The sequence below is a fragment of the Otolemur garnettii genome, unplaced genomic scaffold, assembly GCF_000181295.1.
Source record: "Otolemur garnettii isolate 467f Iridium unplaced genomic scaffold, OtoGar3 scaffold00009, whole genome shotgun sequence".
Taxonomy (NCBI): domain Eukaryota; kingdom Metazoa; phylum Chordata; class Mammalia; order Primates; family Galagidae; genus Otolemur; species Otolemur garnettii.
Window position 1 is genome coordinate 21968965 of NW_003852404.1, and position 20661 is coordinate 21989625.

A 20661-nucleotide genomic window follows, 5' to 3' on the forward strand; every position below is an offset into this window, starting at 1 on the left:
CTTCAATCTCGTACATCTTGCCATTTCTGACATTTCAGCAATATGCTCTTGGTTAGGATCTGTTGAGGTAGTTCTAGCATTATCCTTTGGGGGTGTCAAACTAGTTGCTTGTTCCTGTAGCCAGAGTCCTTTTGTTGTTGGTTTCTTCCCATCTGAAACATTTATGCTTGGTTCAGGTGACTAGGTTTGCTGGCGCTTGTTCTCCTTTGGGGGGAACACTCCTGTTTAGAAGATGAAGTCCCTGGATGGCATGTTTGCATCCTATTCTGGAAGACTGATCCAGCAAGCGAGGAGGGGATACACCGATAGCCTGCATTTTTCTGTTCTCCTGTGATTGTCACAATTCAAGTTGGAGGCAGGGGATCTTCATGTGGCATCCGACATTGGTCCCCAGGCCATTGTCAGAAGCTTAGGTGGACAGGTGGGTGAGTCCCACTCCACAGAGGCAGACATGGGGGGGAGGTTGCTCTGCCCAGGTCTCCCTGTTGCAGTGGAAGTTCTTGCTTGGTGAGGCTACTTTGACCATGGCCCTGGATGTCAGGGATATAGGTATTCACTCCCCCCATGCCTAAGTGCAAACCTGGCACACAACAGACAGTGGCTCATGTCTAGCAGGTCCGTGGCAGGGTGCTGGACCACAGGTATGGTGCCACATGGAGTGGGTCCACAGGGTGGCATTTAGGGTTGTAGACAGCTGGGACTCTCTCCGCATGCAAGTCCCATTAAGGCTGTTACTATGGGACTTCCTGAATAGTGCTGGTGGCTGCTCTGCCTGAAATCCACAGCGGTGCTTGCTTCCTCGTCATGGAGAGTATAGGAATGTCTGCTCTTTCTGCTCCCTCTCTGTCTTGCAGGGGGATGGAGAGTCAGTTGCAGCTGATTTCTGTGTAGACTGGACACTCCAGACCCAAGAGCTCAGAATGGCATCAGATTCAAAAACCCTGGCATGGAACCAAGTGGGTCTCTCCTGTGCACTCTGACGTGCAATATTACACCACAGTCTCAAAGCAGCTCCCTTTGAAACAGCTCCCTGATGAGTGCAGAGGCCCACGGTGGGCCTCCCTCACAGCCTGACTCACAGGATTTGTGGGTGGAGCCTGGAGCCCCAGGTTTCTCTCTTTTTCCCAGCCATGGATGCCACTTCCAATCTTCCCTCCAAGAAGGCCAATTAGCAAGTCGGCTTCTACTCGCAAATTTTGATCTTCTCCTTGAAAGTTGTGTGTGGGCTGCTTTAGTCCACCATTTTGGCCTCTTCTGTCCAGATTCCTACAATAATCAATTTGTGTTATTTAATCTGGTATATATTGGGAATTTGTTACAACAGCAATAGAAAACTAACACATATGTTAGTTGTTTAATAGAAAACTAACACACCTACTGAGATTAGAATTCAGGTCTAATTATTCTACTAACACAGTTTTTTTTGAAAGTCACCAGTTACCACCCTGTTCTTAAACTTTGTGCATTTTTTATCTCTATTGGATCTTTCTGAAGCATTTGACGTTGTCTACTGTTCCCATTTATGTCCTTGAAACACTTGTGCTCCTTGCCTTTCTGGACCCAGCACTTCCCTGCTTTCTCCCTCCCTCACCTGCCTTTCTAAGTCCCTTTTATAGGATATTCCAGTCCACTTCATTTTACATCTCAGAGACCCCTCCTTACCCTATTTAGAAGTACCCTTCTGCATTCATTTCTTTTATTGGCATTCTTTTTAAAAAGCATGCAAATTTCCATCTTCCTCTCAACCTCTCTTATGAGCTTGCCCCATAACCCCACCTCCGCCTGCTTGAATATTCTTTTCTTTGTCTCAGAGGTTCTTCACCTCAAGTAGAACATCCAGCTTTCCGGTCCATGTACCACCCTTCTTTTCATATTGAAGGCATATGAATTGCAAATGTTACTTTTTTAGGCATTTCTTCATTCAAGCCTCTTTATTCCCACTCCACCTATGACACTCCAGTCAGGCTCTCATCACCTGGACTAGCACACAGCCCACCTGAACACACTCTGGGCCCTGTTCATCCTACTTGCCACATTTTAGCTAGAGTCGTCATACAGTGCTCATCTCACTTTGGTGCACCTGCGTCTTCCAATATTACATAGTCCCTGTTGCCTTTAAGTTTGAGGTAGTCCTCCGACATGTGGCGTGCACTAGTCCAGTTTGCTAAAACACTTCAGTAGTTCTAGTAACAAGTGAAGCAGCCCCTCCCCTATATCATTTCAGTACAACTTTAATCCCAATAATTATTTTTCTACTTTACACAATAAATATTTGAAATTATGAACTTGAAAACATAAAAAATAAACAATATAGATCTCCTAGATTTTTCTCCTCAGCTTTGTCATAAATTATGTGTCCTTCTGGATTGGTTGAAAAGTTGTAGGTTGGCTCTGGGTTGAAATGAATCAAGAAAGGGCTGATGTTGGCTAGAAAATGTCTTGGGAATTTGTTCCGGTTTGATTTATTTAGTTCATGGTAAATAATGTAAGATTGTATAATTACGTATATCAAGCATTTTTCACTTTCTGCCATTAAATTGATATTAATGCCAACTTAATTGAACCCCAATTATCAACTGTCTCTGCATTGATAGCCTGATTGATAAGGTACTGATAGACCTGTGACATGAGAAGACCATTATTAGTTGGACCCATAGTCACACATGTTGGCTATTTGAAATTCACTGGAAAGAACATTTTTTCTATCTATATAACAGTTTCTTTCAAAGATTTTGGTGATGTTTATGAAATAAATTTTTCACATTTAAGCTCATGTAATACACATGTATTACAGACATTTTACCTTAGTAGGTGAGCAAACAGCAATTCATTTAGTCTGAAATTCATGCTAGTGTTCAGTATTTCTTCCTCTATATTCATTAGAACTCAGAAGACTTAAGCTAACACATGAACAGAAAGCCTAGAATTTGAATAGCCTTTTTATATCTCTAATGTTGGTCCTCTTCTTGATTTATATTGGTTGTTCTCAGAGCGTGGTCTCCACGACAGCCTCAACAATATCACTTGTGAACCTGTTAGAAATATGAATTCTTGATTCGCTCCTTCTTCCCCTATTTCCAGATCTACTTAACCAGAAACTCTGGGATGGAGCCCAAGAACAGGTGCTGTAACAGTCTCCAGCTGGTTCCGATGATCACTAAGTACTGAAAACCATATTGTTATGCCACTTATCGTAATCAGCATTCTCAAGTATATTTAGGATAGCTGATAATTAAAAGGTTAAAATATCTAAAAATTATTTGAGTCTTCTCATTGCAAACTACATTAAACTTTAATGTCCTTTGCTAAAAGTTGTATTTTATTTAATTATGGCTACTGAATGATTATCTAATTCCCACATTGAATTTCCAAGGAGAGAAACTTACGGTAAGTTTACACTTGAAGAATTCTTTTGCCTTCTGTGTGAATGTGGAGCAATTATTTACATATCACCTCTGCTTCCATTGAAAAGGACTAGGTAACCCTGAAGGCTGTTGGAGTCCATGGGGTGTTATTAGCAATTAGTAACATGTAAAGAAGGTGTGCATTACCTGTTTGGGGGCATGCTGAGTATAAATTGACACTAAAATTCTTGCTTCACTTCACTGTGTATTGAAGGTAACTATTGCTTATGCGGAATTTCATTCTGTATTATTAAAACCAACTATAAATGAGCTTTTGAGACACTGTTTCTGTATTAGACATTACTTATACTAGATTCTGGAGGGCAAACTTTACTAAATTTACTAAAATTCCCACAGCAGTTGTGGGAGATAAGTAATAATAGTATACAGAGACAATCTGGAAACAAATCAGTAGCCCTGATTGCCCCTACTTTAATCTACATCTTCGTAGTTCAGTTGTTTGATTTAAAAAAATGGGTGAGGAAGTCTAAAAATTACAACTCAGAATTCTCCTATGAAATTAATCTTGGCCAGGTCTAGTTTCTCATGCTTATAATCCCAGCACTCTGGGAGACTGAGGCGGGTGGATCGCCTGAGCTCATGTGACCCTGTCTCTAAAAAAAATACGGGCATTGTGGCAAGTGCCTGTAGTCCTAGGTACTCAGGAGGCTGAGGCAAGAGGATCTCTTGAGCCCAACAGTTTGAGGCTGCTGTGAGCTGTGATGCCACAGCAGTCTACTGGGAGTGACAAAGTAAGACTCTGTCTTAAGAAAAAAAAAGAAGAAAGAAAGAAATTAATCTTATTTTAGTTCCCTTGTCCTTAAATAGAGTCACTAGAAGTTATCATAGAGTTGTTCTCTCATAGGCCGAACCTGTGGTGAAAAAGGTTAGTGGGGAAAACTTGGAAGGACTTTTCAGTTGGCAACGTGTGATGCAAGCAATGGACAAAAGCCGGGACTCAATAAGGTCTGTGCCGACACTGGGTAGTTCACATTGATAATCAAAATTGGTTAGTAAAACCTTTCTCAAGGCTTACACAGGCATTATGGGAATAGTCCCTGCCATGGATGTTTGAAGACTATTACTGGCCCTTAAATAACTATAATTTAGACAACTACCCATTCAGTTACTAATGTAGCTCAGTATGTGGAAAACAGATTGCTCACCATATGAGGTAAGTTAGTGTATGTAACTGGGGATACTGCAAGAGACAGGTGAATTCTTTGGAGAAAAAGTGGTTTACAAATTGAATACATAAATAATGAATATCATTCTTAGTTTACTCATGACCTTAAGATTAGGGCCAAGGGCTAAATGCATCTCTAGCTTTGCAACTCAAGAGATGTTTTCCGCATCTTAGATAATACATACTTGCAGTAAGTATTAGCTTATAACTAAAAGTATGTGCTAAGGGACTCCCCCAGAAGAATTCGTCTTCTGACATGCTGAATTGCCCCAGGGTTGGTGGCAGCTTAATAAAATATGTGACTGCCCAGTGTGGAGCTGTTAAGTTATTTATTCCACTTCTGATACTGCATGCATGAACTGCCACTGTTTGATAAATCACTGAAGAGAATGGAAGCTGACAAACAATTCTTCCTTCAGCGGCTGGTCACACTGACAGCATCAATAGAAAAACACATCATGGGTTCTAAAATGCCACATTTTCACCATTTACCCTGAATAAGACATGAAGCTCTTTAAGGGAAGCAGTAGTACGTTATCATTAAGAGCCAGCTGACAGCGCGGCGAGTGTGCTTTGAAGTCTCTCAAGTCATCATTCTTAATTTCTTCTCTTCTCACATGGAAGGCCCACCCATCCGGGCTCTGAGCAAGGCAGAGACTGTTGTACCTTTTACAATCGCATTGATAGATTGGTTTCATCAACACCCATCTTGGCTCCTGCCCATCGGGAGAAGCTACTGTTCTCATTAGGGTCCTGTAATGTCTGCAGCTAACATTGTTCTCATGCAAATAGAATGACACAGAAGATCAGGGCCATGAAAATTCAATTTCCCACGACCATCATTACCCTTTTTCTTTTAGTTATTCCCACTTCAATCGGCAGGAGGTAATGCGTGCAATCTTCTGGTACCGTGCGAGATGATTACTACATTTTAGTAATGAATTTTCCAGCTATTGCACCAGGGGGTGTTTTAGCAGGATCCCTGGTTTACGTAATGTAGTCTTGGCAGCAGTCTTTACCCAGCTCTTCCGCAGTGGATTTCCACTAAAGCCAAGCCTGGTTAGTAGACCTCGTGTCCAGTACTTTTCAATATACACAATATACTTTGTGTCCAATACACTTTAGTCGCCAATGTCACTTGTGAAAATAGTGCAGGTGATTTAGTTAACGTTGCCTAGAAAATGAGAAGAGTAATGTCTACATGTCCACATCAAAGAATAAAAACTATCAGAAGAAGCAGACTGTGGAATATGGCTGAACTTGGTCAATTTAACAATAATGTAAAATTCAGAGTAGCTCATATAAATATCTAGAAATTATAAAAGTGGATAAATAAAATGAATATTTCATAACAATGAAGAATTTCTACTTGGGCTCAGTTGAAACTAAAATAATTGATGATGTACATTTCAATTCCCCCTACTTAACACTATTCTTTTATGTTTCTTCAACAATAAGGTTATATAGATAGCTATTTTATTGTCAATGATTTATCAAATTTTAAAATCAATAGCAGTTCTTTGCTTTGAGGTTGGACATAAGAAATAATGAAGGGCAAGTGGAAATAATATAGAGAAAAAAATAAATTTGCCAGACATGACAGGTTGCTGTGTGTGCTCAGTTCACCACATACACGGAACATGGTGCTTTCCTAACAGAAGTTTTGATGGACAACCATGCAAGGCATAATTTTCAATTATACCTTGAAAACCTTATTTATTACCTAAAAAAGTAGACAAGGTCTTTCCTAGTGAGTAAGAAAAGTAGTTTATGTATGGTTAGCATTTTATATACAAAGATAACTAAAATAATTGGGAGTTTTGAATACTTAATCTAAATTTAAAAACTTGATAATTATATTTTATAAAGCTCATCAAGAAAAATATTTTTATTACAAGTGGTGGAAATATTTTGGTAAAGATATTTATTCATATTTTCTTGAGATATTTTCATTGGATTGACTCGTTGGGGGTATTACACATTCTTAATTAGTGAAATTTACCAAATTAATAGTGTATTTTCATAAGCTGGAGCTGTTGTTACAATGAAAAAAGAAGTCGAGTTATTTCTTTCCCTGAATCATTTTGTTTTATAAACTGAAAGTTCAGTAATTGTAATGAAACTGTTTATCTGTGGGACAGACCAGGCAGTGTAGCTGTAAGCAGTCGCCAATGTGGTACAGAAAATCATATTTGAGCTAGAGTTTTGTACTGCTACTTCATGTCAGATACTGAGCATATGATTACTGGAGTCTTGGCATGTAATTACACAGGAGTTGCAGATTATATTGACCCTGAGAAATACTGATACTGTAATTTTAAACTAAAAGTAAGACTTGAGTGTAAAATTGTACGTTGTCTTGAACTGCTTGCATTGAGCATTATTCTCCTGAGGAATAACTTATAACTATGATAATTTCCCCAATTTCCAATTGAATTGGAATATGCAAAGTGTTATTAAAGCATTCTTTATGACTGAATAGTTAACTGGTTACACAGATAGGTAAAGGAAGCAGCCCTCCATTGGGTTGAACGAAGCTGCTAATTCCAGCGTCCTGTCCCTGTAAGCTTCATGGCTAGTGCTTCTCAGAGAGATGGAACCAGTGGAGCACGACCGCCTAGGCTGGGGCATGTGGGTCCCAGAGGGTTTTTGTTGTTTGTTTAAGCGTTGGGGGAAACACATTATGACCGTAATAATAATTATGTATTTAGAATTGAATTTTTGCATCTGTAACACAAAGTTCCATCTTGCAGAAAAAGCAGTCTCAGCACTATTTTTATGATGCTTCATTTGCATATGAAGTAATATGGGACTGTTCAGATATAGGCTTCATTTGACGACGGTACCAGCGTTGTTGATTTAGTTTAGGATTAAATGTTGCCAGTGGTGACAATTCTTCAAGCCATGTTTGGATTCTTCATTAAGGACAAATGTGCGTAATTTTGCTTTAGTTTATATTAAAACTAAAGCTAAAGATTTAGCTTCTTTTCAGTATTATGTCACTTTCATATCCTTTTACATAACAGGAGGAAAGTACAGTGTGTCCCCCAAACCACCCCAAAAGTCACCATACACAGGGAAGATGGGAGATTGTAGCTAAATATACCTTTATGTACAAAATATCCATTATAGAATTTTACGAAGAGGTGGCCAACACACAGGTAATATTTTGTAAATATTTTATACAATTTTGTAATGAATATCTTGCAAATAAAAGTCTATTTAGCTACAATTTCCTGTTTTGCCTAGGTACGGTGATTCTAAGGGTGATTTATGGGACAGTCTGTAACATAGTTGAATTTTAGGTAGATAGTTATTCATAGCAATTTGTTTTTAGTTTTTGAAATATAGCTTAAAGATATTTTAGTTTTGTTTTCTTCTAAGACATCATAGTTGGAAATACATATTTATGTTTGAAATATCAACCAGGTAGCTTTTATTCCCTCTCAGGTATTTCTGAAAATGCATTTTCTTCTTGCTGCTTCTCGAGGCAAGCAGCAGTCATTTCATTTTCTTATTCTGTTCTGATACCTTCCTCTTTCTGCTTTCTTACCTCTTCCTTTGTTATCATGGTTCGTTACCCAAACACATAGTTTCCTTTCTGAACAAGAATATTTCCATTCTGAGATGAGCAACTTCCTCCAAATTATATAGGAAATAGTAGTGTGACAATAACGAAGGGAGGAAATTATTCTAGTACAAATTCAGCAATACCAATAGTATGTTAAGAACATAATCTTTTTCTAAAGAAGACGTAGGTATAATCCATCTCTTCACAAGTGAAATCTGTAGAGATTTGAGAGTTAATTTACCATATTTTAAGTTGGGACTTTTGCAAACCTCTGTAAGTCATAGCTCTCCAGATACATAAACAGGACAGATGTGAGAAAAGTGTGCTCTGTGAAACATGATAGTTAAAAAGGAAAAAAAAAAAGACAGCTTAAGAATGAATATCATGTCCATACCAGCAATAAAAACATGGTATATCCTTGTACTGGAGTTTTACTTTCACCCTTTACATTTTGAAATTCTTGGACTAAGTACATAATTCTGATCGGAAAATAGATACTGACATTAACACTTGGCTTAGTAATTATTGACCTCACACATTCAGATGTCCTCCGGACAGAGAGTGAATAAAAAGTATTGTGCAAAGAAAACAGACACCATTGTTTCTGTGTTTAATTAAAATGACTTTCCAGCTGATAAACAACTATTTCCATAAGCAAGATCCAAGAAATACCATTTATGAATGCCAAGTTCAGTGCCTTAATGAATTCCTAAAACTTTGCTAATGCAAATAGTATACACCTGCCTCTGTGTCACTTGCTCCTTGATTATAAGTGATGTAGCAAAAGATGTTGACAACAGCCTCCTTTCTATAGGAATTAAATAACTTATCCTTTATAAAAGCATTATTTCCTCTTTCCTCTAATAAGGCAATGGAGGATTTACAACATTCAGGCCTGTGTTTGGGAGGGATTGGCACTGGAGTCGGGAGACTCTCAAATGCTATAGGGGAGGATTGCTTCGGAGGCTTCAGTAAAGATGGTGTTACAGGTTTGGTTTCATTTGAATATTGTGTAATGTTTTTATTGTTCCTGGTATCAAAGCTGTCTACTAATTTTTTTAAATCTTTTTTTAAAAGATATTCTTTTTCCATATAAACATGTCTAAGAATAAAAGACTCATAAATGGATTTTACAAATGGTTATTTTGCATTACATAAGTAATTTACAAATATCTAACCATTCATGTAAGGTGGAGGGCAACTTGATGCTGCCAGTGGTCCTGCTAATCATTCAGCTGTTTACTTACAGAGATTCTAATAATGCCATGACATACTTTGTGTTGTAGGCCATTGGTTTTGAATGCTATATCATTTTAAACTCCTTAATCACTCAGGTCAACTATAACTGCTGGCATTGTTTTAGAGTACTTCTGATATTTGTTTCACAATGCCCAGTCATTTCACACTATAGTATTTATCATAATTTGAAATTATATCTGCATATTCATTTTTTCAACTTGATTGATGTCTCCATTTTGTTCATCACCTTGTGCTTCATACTTAATCATTGTCTGGAACACATAATAAGAGCTCAAGGTCAGGCGTGGTGGCTCACTCCTGTAAGCCTAGCACTCTGGGAGGCAGAGGCAGGTGGAATGCTTGAGTTTAGGAGTTCAAAACCAGGTTGAGCAAGAATGAGATCCTATCTCTACTAAAAATAGAAAACTAGTTTGGCATTGTGGTGGGTGCCTGTGTCCCAGCTACTTGGAAGGCTGAGTCAAGATGATTGCTTGAGCCCATGTGTTGTGAGCTTCAGAACCATGGCACTCTACCCAGGATGACAGAGTGAGACTGTCTCAAAAAAAAGCTCAAGTATTTTGAATGCACTTGGTTTATACTCATTTAACTAAATATCTTATGGTCATGCTTTAAAAAGGTATCCATCTTTTAAACTTATTTTTGACATAGCAAAAATTGTTATCTCTGAAAGAATGAATGGATGGATGGCTCGACAGATATATGCATAGATAAAATAGGTATGTTCATAGGCACACAGTATTGTTCTTAAATTGTAATATATTTGAATGAACTAGATAGTTCTTTTTTTTTTTTTTTTTTTTTTTTTTGAGACACTATGTTGTCTCACTATGTTGCCCTTGGTAGAGTGCTGTGGCATCAACCTCAAATCTTGGGCTTAAGCAATTCTCTTACTTCAGCCTCCCAAGTAGCTGGGACTATAGGCACCCACCACCATGCTAGGATTTTTTTGTGTGTTGTTGCAGTTGTCATTGTTTAGCAGGCCCGGGCTGAGTTCAAACCCACCAGCCTCAGGTGTATGTGGCTGACACTGTAACCACTGTGCTATGGGTGTTGAGCCTGAACTAGATATTTCATCAACTCCACACTGAATAGAGTCTGTTAAAAGAGCTACTCTAATAAGAGACATAGATAAAATTATATATGGATATATGTGTCCTGGTTGGATATAGTTTTGCAAGAAGTAACCATTGGTAGGGAAACTAGGTAAAGGGCGCAATCGTTATCTCTCTGTATTGTTTCTTATAACTGCAGATGAATCTCAAAATCAAAGGTTAGATTTTAAAAAGAAGGTGACATTTGTATAGAAACTAACCCAGGTATAGAAAATGAAATAAGAAACAACCCTTTTTATTATTTATTTGGCATCAGGGATATTTCATGTCTATAATTTTCACATTTAAAGAATCATACCAGGATGAGAAAATTAAAAAACAAATAGTGATGATCTTTTGAAATATTTATAAATTTACCATACTTTCTGACACATATTTTTGTAAATTTTAATTGAAGTATAATGTATATCTAGAAAAGTGTAAAAAAATCTTAAGTATTCTACTTCACGAACTTTTACTAATTGAACACATCTGCCAACAGTCCCCACATTATGGAATAGAACAGGAAAAGCACGGAGGAAGCCCTCTCTTACCCCATTTTGACCCTTTCTTTTAAGAGAACCTGTTTAATCTTGCCTCTATAGATTGAGTCTACTTTTATCTCTACTTTTTTAACTTTGAAAATTTTTGATTTATAGAAAAGTTCAAAGAGTAGCACCAGTAGTAGCAAGCATTATCCTTTACCTAAGTGCAGTACTTGTTACATTGAAGTCTCTCTCTTTCTCAGCATATACATGTATATACCGTTTGTTATTTTCATGCAGTGACACTTTACTCCATCATGTTTCACCTAAGAAACAACATTCTTCTACATAATGGCACTAACATTTTCACACTCCAGAAATTTAATATTTATACTTTATTATAAGTCCATTTCCAAATAAAATTAAAAGTCCATATCCAAATACACACCATTGTTCCAATTATGTCAGTTGTAGCTATTATAATTTTTTTGACCCTTGATGTAATTTAGGGTCATGCATTGGCTTTGGTTATTTGGTCTTAAAATTTATCTCTTTCTCTCCGTCACTAGCAAATGCACTCTCTCTTTTTCTCCATTGCATCTTTTGCAGCCTAAATGGAAACTTTTCCTTTTTCTTTTATTTTCAAGAAAATGAGAGGCTACGGGAGTGACAGTTAAAGCTATATATTGTGTGTATTATTTTGAGATACATTTTATTTCACAAATGTAAAAATGTTCTTCTGTTCTCTTCAAAAACCTTGAATTTTCTGTGTGATGTCTAGGTTTAGGAAGACATGGTGCGTTAGAAAAAAAAATTAAAAACACATTTTGTGTGTGTGTTTGTGTGTGGAGTATTTTAGCACTATTGAAATGGAGACTACATATATTTTTTTAATATGCTAAATTATCTCTTGAACCTTGTGACTTTATAATTTTGTCACATTTCTATAGAAGTGCCCTGCCACTTCTATCAGTTACTAGATGATGGGACCTTACTAATTGTCTCCCAAGAGTGGTGACATGATGTTTCTCTGCTGCATTAACTTTATTATTCCCTGTAAAACTTAACGTGGCAAAAATCTGAGCTTATAAATAAGAGACCTGTCTTCATCTTGATCGAGAAATGAAATTTGTAATTCAAATGAGGAAAATTAATGAACTTAATGCATATCTTGAAATACGGAGTTGTAATATGCCAATTTGGTTCTCTTAATGTTGGTTCCAAACATCCCCATTAAGCTATCGATTGTGTCCATTTAGCAAAGCTGAGGGTGCAGTGACCTCCCGGATGGCGTGGCTTTCCATCATGACACACAACAATAAACTTTCTGTGCCCTTTGCTTAGCATACCTCTGTGGCTCCCAAATACATGACAAAGTCAATGTCAGGAGAGTTGTATATAACCAGTCTGGCTCTTAAGCTTGATGTTAGCCTTGGTCTTATAAAATCCTGTTATGAAAAAATAATCACAGATATACACAGTTAAAGAAATGTCATTCTGTAATCTCCATTTTTATGGAGTTTTCTGACCTCAATAAGGAAAATTTTTCCACTCAGTTTTATTTGTCAAGTTATTGCCTTAAAAACTACCAGGAAAGAGGAGGGAAGGAGGGAGGGAGGCCAGGAGGAGGAAGGGTATTTGGTGGGACCTCACCTATTGTGCACAGTGCAAGGGTACATGTCAAAATTGCTAAGAATAGAGTATAAATGTCTTAACACAACAAATTAGCAAGTGAGGTGAAGCTTATGTTAACCAGTTTGATGTAAGCATTCCAATTTGTATATAAAATCAGCACATTGTACACCATAAATGCATTATTGTACACAGTTATGATTTAATTAAAAAAGAAACTAGCAGGGAGAATGGGAACTATGATGTCTGATTTGAAATCTTGCTCTTCTTTTCTCGCTCCTTCAATCTGGCGACCCAGACCAGGAAGCAAGCTACGTCTTCATCCTCTCCTGGTTGTGTGTTTATATCTCATTACATTGTCATTAGCTTTTACTTGTTTGTCCTCTTATTTGAATGTTACATAGTTGTAGCAAATACCAGTCCAGGTTCATTTTTTTTCCCCAAGTTCCTAGTAAGTTCATGTCTTATGGGGGGAAATTAAAACAAAAAGTCTGCTTGGTCACAGAAAGTCCTAATGATCGAATGAACAAACTGGTCCAATTTCACCCTTGCAGAAGATTCTCTCTGCCTCTACCACGTGTGCATCCCTCCAAGGCATCTTGAAGAACTCCAAAGTTGCTTTCTGAGAAGGACCACATGTGTTATTGGGCTGGGAAAACTCAGTAATTTTCTTCTCTTTCATCCATGGCCATGATTTTTCAACTGGTGTGTGGCTGCACACTGGTGTGCCATGAGAGGATCCTAGGTGTGCTGTGAAAAAATTTTAAAGATCATTAATTAAATTACTTTTGAAAGAAGTTCAAAGAATAGTTAAGTATACTCTTTTTTTATTACTCTTTTTTTGATCATCATAATTTAAGTGTATCATGGAAGTTGCACTGTAGTTTCCAGTGTGCTGTGAGATAAAAAAGGTTCAGAAATACCATCTATGGGACTGTATTGTCCCAGGTTACGATGGCTTTATCTGTGCAATGGTTATCTTTGTCTTTAAGTGAATACGGGACATGGGGAGTAACGGCGATTTTATTTCCACCGTTCAAAGGAGGGAGACTTGAATACACACAGAATAAGAATATTTTTCTCTCCATTTAGATAATCCTCTAATTCTGTCTACACATATGTGAAGGGACACATTTGGATCCAGCTTCCGTTATTTATGTGAATAAATAAAATACATGTCTGTGTCCTTGTTGACTGATTTCATGAAGAAGTCATTAGAGTGTTGTAGGAAAAGTGGTTATTTAACAGTCTGTTAAAAATTTCACTTGGACAATTGTATTTTTTTTCAATGTTTATAATCAGATATTTTAGATGCCTACATATGACTAAAATAGCCATCCATATCAGTTTTTGTATAGAAATTTGTCAAGCTTTAATAAACTTTTGTCGTTATTTACCAGGCAAAGCCTTAAAATAAAATGAAATAACTAAATTAATTTACAAGAGATAATCAGCCTTCTAACTTGCCAGGGTATTTTGTAAATCATTCTTCCCAGGTTACCAGAAGAATTTAAACTCCCTAATGGGCATTTTTAATTATTGCTAATAAAAACTTCATATACTCAACACAATGCAAGTCATTTTCTGTATGTTGTTTCTGAAAATTACTTGGTTACCTGTAAGTCAAACCTAATTACCTCTACTATTTCAGTGAAAACTTTTCTCTGGAGCTCTGATTGAGTAGTTAAGCTAGAAACCTGCTCTAGGTATTACCGCCTTGATGTTTGTCTTTCTTCTCCTTTTTTACTTTGCTTTCTTTTTTCTAAATCAAAAGATAAAGGTCACTCTAAGAAGTTAGTTCATGACTTAAAAGTGTTCCAAAGGTTGGGGCTTACAATGGAAAGAGACACAGTTCCCCACAAGGCGGGCAGGAGTCCAGCAGGAGCCTCCCCACCGCCGTGCTCCCAGGGTCTCAGGGGGTGGGGTGGGATCTGACAGTGATGGGTTTCCCTTGACTGCTTCCTTTTTTTGTACCTAACTCGGGTCCATAAATAGAGCAGCACATCAGGCTCTGAGACTGACACCAGGGAAGCTTCATAAATCAGCAAGTGAGTGTTCTGGCATGATCCTTTGACCACTGCCTTCCCTCCAGAGCTGACACCTGTCACCTTGTAAAGAGTGTACACTCTCAGTCACTGTAGTGAAATCCTGTCTTTTCTTTATCCATTCTCATATTCTATCTAGGTGGTATTATCTGGGTGGCTGTTCAAATGTTATTAAATTATATTTAATAACAATTGTCAATATGGACTAAGTAGGTTTTTATTTATTCCTAAAATCTTGGAATTTCCAGATAGTCATTGGGTATACAACGAAGAGTATAATAAAAAAATGCATTTAATTTTTAAATGTATATGAGCTCGTTAAATAAACATATATGTGTTAACAAAAACAGACTATACATATACATACACATTTATATACACATATATACACACATATATATTTTTACTCACTGAAAAAATATTGCATTTAATGAGCTTTTATTGTAACTAATACCTTAGAACATTTAAAATGTTAGGAATTCTTAGGGATCTTTAAGAATCTGTGAGTTAAGGAAGTGCTTTGTACATCATCAGACCATGACTTTCTCCATTCAGTCAGTCAACACTTGTGATTTGTTAATATTAAATATATATATGTGTATTGTATTAATGTCATTTTATTGGAAAACCATAGTGAATTGACCCCACGGTTATCTGGTTTTATTTTGTCATAATTATGATTTCTATTTAAACGATATTATAAGATCCCTTAGAGTTTGGAGAAAAGGTAATGAAAACGGTTTATAAAAATTTAAAAAATCACTCATCTAACATGAGCAGAAATTTACCCGTCTTCAATGTTTAGGGATTAAAGACATTAACCTAAAATAATCAACATATATTAAAAGTTTCTCTACTCCTTTTAACGAATGTTTAAAATTCTATTCTGAATTCCATTCAAGCCAGTGATGACCACAAGGTGTTTGTAACTGGGGGGTATTAAGTGAAAAATACAAGCAGAAGGTGCTTAAAAGGGACAGAAAAAGTCGGTTTCCTATTGATTGGGCTGTGGTGGGATAAATGTGTGGCTTCTGCCCTTAATGGAAGCTGATTGTTCAGGGATGTGCCGGTGAGACGGGTCGATTCTTGAGCTATTGTTTACTGGGAAGGACAATATCAATTTTCCAGAGGGATGATTGGTGGGATGTCAAGGCTGTCACCCTTTTCTCCTCGTCACTGACGGACAGCCCAGTGACAATTACCAGTGATGGGACATTGCCTGCATTGGCATATACACTAGAGGATATAACTGGCAAACAAAAAGAGAGGAAAGCACTCTTGTAAAAAAGATATAATCAGCAGTTGTCAGGACCGGTTACGTATATGATGTCTGAATAACAGGCCTACAGCACATCACCTTTACCAGGGAGGTAACGGCAGCCTGCTTCCTCGTGCTTAGAAAATTAATCTTAGAGTATTGGTGGGGCTGTACCAATAATTGTTGGCATCATTTCTACTTGAGAGTTAATATCAGAGCAACAACATATCCTTTCCCTTTTTTTCTAATGAAAATAAACTCTGGACCATTCCAATGGGCTTAAAAGTCGGTATGTTTATGCTTTATAGAAATAGTCACATTATGTTTCTACGTGAGTTAAGTTTAGTTTTATGACTTTCCTGCTGAGCCCCTCTCACTGGCAAAAATTCACATGCACAACTGATGAGTTGTGCTACATAGGCATGAGAAGGAGGGACTGAATTCCATAATTTGGTCAGAAAAGCATCATTTGTGTGGAGTTTGTTCCATGCAGGGTGGATAGTACATGTGCGCATTTACAGATTTTCTATAAATTTCTCTGATCATTTTCATGTTGTCCATTTCTCTCTGTCCATGGCTTAGTAATTTCAGTAATTTTTTTAAAAAAAAATCCATACTTGCAAAGCCTACCTTAACACTTAAAGAAGCTAATACCTAAATTAGTCAGAGTGCCTGAAGCACAAGAATTGTCTAGTAGCTATATCTCTTTCTCAGAATGAGGCTATTCTTTTTACTATTTCATTAGTGCAATTTACGTAACATCATTCATTATATTGAGCTTAATCACTTCTTAGAGTGCTATGTTCTGCTGGAAATGTCTGTTTGGAAAATTTCATACTGTGTAAATTTCATAGAGTCAAACTTACATACCTTTGTTTTGTAGGAATTAGAAACCCTTTATAATCAGATTTTTTTTCTTAACATCAAACTGAAAGGTTCTGTGCATTCTCAGATACAAATATTTTCATTAACATCTCTATAAAGCATGTTGTCTGGAAATACTTTTTAAGCTTATACTTAATTGCCTGGTGAGACTGGCTTTCCAAAGAATTGGTCGTGATAGAGAGGAGTGTCTTTAAATATATGGTGGTTGATTAGCTCCCACCTATGTGGCAAGTATGATTTACATCAGATCTTTTCTTCTTTGTGAGAAGTATTTTTTAAATGCCATGTATGTGTTAAAATTGAACATATATATTTTAAAAATTGTCAAACATTAAAGCAATGCTATAAAACCACAGATTATCCTACCATTTAAAGAAGAGTATTGTTAGCATTTTCATATTTGTCCATTTTGGTTTTTATTTTAAGGGATTTTAAGTGTTCTTTTTGTGTGTATGTTCTTTTAAGTCTTTTCAGGAATGCTATTTTTTGGTCAGAAAAATATATAAACAAATCTATCATTTTGGTGCTGACCTTTCATTTTACATAAGTAGTTTCAATACTTTAAATGGTTACATGTGGAGTTTGTTTTGGGTTGAGCTTATACAATGCCATACAAAAGTTATCATTAGTTTTCTTCCATAAACCGTGGGCTAATTGATTTTCCATTGCACTCATTAAAAATAGATACTTCGCTTTTCTGAAGATTGTCTCAGAAACCCAAAGCAGGGCCTGGGTCCTCTGGGATGCCATCAACTGACCATTCCATCAGGCCTTGAGTAGTGGCCCTCCTACTTGTCAGAACTGAAGTATTTATCCCATTTCCCAGCAGATAAACATTTGCAAGGCAAATAATAAATTAGCCATTAATCAGAAGAATGTTTGCATTCGATGAACTCTGAATGGAGTGGAGATGTCAGGTAGATAGACAAGGTAAATCAACAAGGCAGAATCAATCACAAAGAAGAGCCACCCTTGATTTAGAAAACATTGGCTCTAACATGTGAAGACTTTGAAAGGTAAGAACATTTTGTAAAGGGAAGAAAGCTATTTTAAAATGATGTGGGTAGATTTGAAGAATACACAGCATATTAATAATTTTTATGTATTTAAGGCTTCAATCTGATATATGATTTAAAAGTTTTATTTAAATAAAGAAGATTGTCAAATACTTATTTTTAAAGATTAATATATTCAAATATATATATTTTTCAATCTCAGGAGAGCTCTAGTATTTCATGAAAAGTTCCCACATCATTATTCTTTTTTTTTTCAAATTAATAATTTGGCAAAATAATTGTTAAAAGGACAAGACATACACTTGATATTTTCATGTTCTTTTTTCCCTAATTGTGTTTGCCCTTTCACATGTAGGCTGTAACAACTTTCAGATCTGTTGTCTGAGAGGCCCAGGTGTTGAGCTTTGCTTGGCTATTTAAAAAATCATGTGATCCTGGGTAAGTTACGTACCCTTTTATGACCTTCAGTTTCCTCATTTAAAAATAGGTCCTGACACTGTTTATTATTTTTCACATAAAAAAGCACATGTATGTTATATAAATTTATTCTAGAGCATTATTTATATTTAAAGATTGTTAAAAGATTAGTTATTCTTAGATACCTTGGTCTATGCCTAATCAGTTAGCAATGCATATCTTGTTTCTGAAGATATTATATCTAAAAGGATTAAAAGGCCCAGTGGCTATACACATAAAAAGTAATATTATCTCCTCTAATTCTCAGGGGCTAGAAACTACAACCTTTGTTTTCTCAGAATTGACCATCAGGGAAATTGCTCTTGACTCTGCATACCTACCATCTGGCATCTTCTACTTTCTCATCGTGACATACAATGCTGCAGCCAGCTCGAAAGTTAAATTGGTGATATAGCCCAGACTTGCCATTTACATATTATTCATTATTTACCCCAAAGTACAAGAAAAAATGGAAGTAAACAGAATAACCATGATCGTCCACACTGCTTTGCTAAGTCTTCATTTCTCACTCACTTTCTTCCTGTTAGTACATCCAATCTGTAGCTTTTCTACACAAAGTATCTTGTAAAGTAACAACACCTTTTTTAACCAAGGCATTAACTGAACCATGAGTGTCCCATCCCCATTGCATTGCTTGATTAACACTGTCCTTCTAATCAGGAATTTTAAATGTTCGTTAACATTGCCTCAATTATAGAGAATAGTCAGAATGTTTTGAAATTTCAGAATATACAAACTACTCTTGCAAAACAAAGGATTTCTTTAGGCAATTATAAAGAAATTGACTTTTATTAATACGCTTAAAATAAAAACTATTCACGTCAGCACATTTCTCCTAGGTGCTAATGCTACTTGTAGCCCTTTTTTTTTTTTCCACTTTAAAATATATCTCTAGTTAATATCCTCTGCCCTCATGCCATTTCTGTTTTCATTCTTAGCAGATGACTTTAACTTGAATTTCATGAAAAAAATATAATTATCATATGTCAAGCAATCATTGTTTACCTCAAGATTTCTTCAAATCTTTATGTATCATTTTTTTTCATTTCTGTCCCAATATTCATGTCTAGGATGAATAAACCTAACAGCTTATTTTAAGTTTTTCTTTATTTCTAAAACCAGTCTCTAACTGTCAAATATCTACTCTTTTAGTCTCACTCTTTACTAACTCTTCTTTAAAATGGAAGCATACTCTCCATTCTAAAACTGGACAACATAGGAAATGGAAAGTTTCTATAGAATTTCATAATGAAAAAGAATTACATTTAATTTTAAAATTCAGAAGACTTCATAATAGCAGTAGCATTTTAGGTACCCTTAAATACTAGTATTTTAATGCTGTCTTATTGTCATTATGTAGTCTTTTTTTTTTGAAAAATATCATCTACATTTAATAGTTAAGGCTACATTGAGCCACATAATCTTTTTAACAATTTGAATTTACAACTCATATATTTCACAACAACACTGTGAGATAAATCCTGTAACTATTCTCATTTTACGGATGCAGAAAGTGAGTCAAAGAGAGATTAAATAACTTGCCTGAGGTCCTATATCTGGTAGTAATTGGTAAGAGCCATAGTTTGTAAGTGGTTGGCTCTGGAGTCCATGCCAGACCACTGTGCTCCCTGCTTCCCCACATTGTGCCTGCAGATATGATGAACTATGAAGCTGTTAGCTCCAAGAATCTTACACATTCATTTTATGTCTATAGAACATCAAAAGAGAAATAGCATGTGATAGAACAGAAATTTAGACTGCAATTATATAGTAAGGACTCTTGAATTCTAGATTGAAGAATTCTGACTCAATTTAATCAGAGCACAAAGAGGAAACATGAAAAATTTTGAACAAGAAGTAATGATATTAGAACCACGTATTAGCGACTATAGGATAATATGAATCAGGCAATACTGATAAAATGAATGATCATTTAGATGATATAGCAGCAACCTTTGTGGGAAAGCAGGAAACCAAAAATCAGGAGGGTGACTGGGAAGGAGATTCATTTGTAAGAATAGTTTAGGTTAAATTACAGGCCTGGGCAACCTGGGAAAGTCATGGTCTTAGGATCAAATGCAAAGATGGAGACAGGCACCTCCATGATTTTAAGTCCATGTCTGAGAAGACAGAAGAGTCACTATGAAAATCGGGTTGAGGCTCGGTGCCTGTGGCTCAAGCGGCTAAGGCGCCAGCCACATACACCTAAGGTGGCGGGTTCAAATCCAGCCTGGACCCGCCAAATAACAATAATGGCTGCAACCAAAAAATAGCCAGGCGTTGTGGCGGGTGCCTGTGGTCCCAGCTACTTGGGAGGTTGAGGCAGGAGACTCGCTTGAGCCCAGGAGTTG

The 20661-nt window shown here is 36.5% G+C and overlaps 1 protein-coding gene and 1 long non-coding RNA gene across 12 annotated transcripts in view; both read left to right on the forward strand.

The window, feature by feature from the left end:
* ROBO2 (roundabout guidance receptor 2) overlaps positions 1-20661 on the forward strand; it is a 595724-nt gene that overhangs the window by 122559 nt on the left and 452504 nt on the right. The gene's annotated exons all lie outside the window — the stretch shown is intronic.
* LOC111723215 overlaps positions 17375-20661 on the forward strand; it is a 6116-nt gene continuing 2829 nt past the window's right edge. The window contains exons 1-2 of the long non-coding RNA XR_002771801.1: positions 17375-17833; positions 18189-18271. This is a non-coding gene — a long non-coding RNA (uncharacterized LOC111723215). The remainder of the gene's footprint in view (positions 17834-18188; positions 18272-20661) is intronic.